Consider the following 935-nt stretch of genomic DNA (forward strand, 5'->3'; position numbering starts at 1 on the left):
CTGCATCTATCTAGTATCTAAACTAGTTATCATGATTTGCACATTTTTTGTGGTTGTAATTATCCTATGTTTATATGTATATATAAAAGGAAATTGATTTTTGTAGCAATAAAATTATCTAAATCACATTTTGTCAAATGCATTTTAGAGAAAAATATATATGAAAGAGTACGTATTTACTAATCGAGACTCACTAGTATCCATATTTATATATGGTTGCAATTTTCGATTTTTATAAAATAAATATTTTACTTTTATTCTTTTTGTTGTATGAAAAAAGAATTATCCTAAATTATAATTTGTTTTACAATACTAATAAATCGTTGATGTTATTTTTATTATATTTTAAGTTATTATTATTATTATTATTATTATTATTATTATTAATATTATTATTTCTTTTAATTTTTTAAATTAATCTTTCTTATATCACTAATGCAAAATAATTTGATAAATTTCTTTATAATTGTTATTTTTTATAAAACAATAATTATATTTTTTAAGACCTGTGATACAATGTCAAAACAATTTCAAAATTAACTAAAACATTTCAAAAAGAAAAAAAAATGCAAAAGACAGCTCTTACCAATATATAAATTAAAAAAATCACTACTAATAAATTTTATGAATATTATTTAATTTGATGTACTGAGAAATGGTGTAGTAAGAACTATAATACATAATGGTAGAGAAGTGATAAATTTAAAGTCTATTTGCATAAAGTAACTGAAATTTTTTATTGAATTTAAAATTCTTATAAATTTAAATTAATTAATTGAAATTTAGTTATTTTCAATTTTTTTTGTATGGATAGAGTATTAAAATTATTGTTTGTTAAATTTTGGGGTCATTTTTATAAAATTTAAATTTGTTGGGTCAAATTTAAAATTTGGCAACTAGAGACCAATTTGCAATTTTTAAAATTTTAAAATATC

The sequence above is a fragment of the Lathyrus oleraceus genome, chromosome 6 (assembly GCF_024323335.1).
Source record: "Lathyrus oleraceus cultivar Zhongwan6 chromosome 6, CAAS_Psat_ZW6_1.0, whole genome shotgun sequence".
Lineage (NCBI taxonomy): Eukaryota > Viridiplantae > Streptophyta > Magnoliopsida > Fabales > Fabaceae > Lathyrus > Lathyrus oleraceus.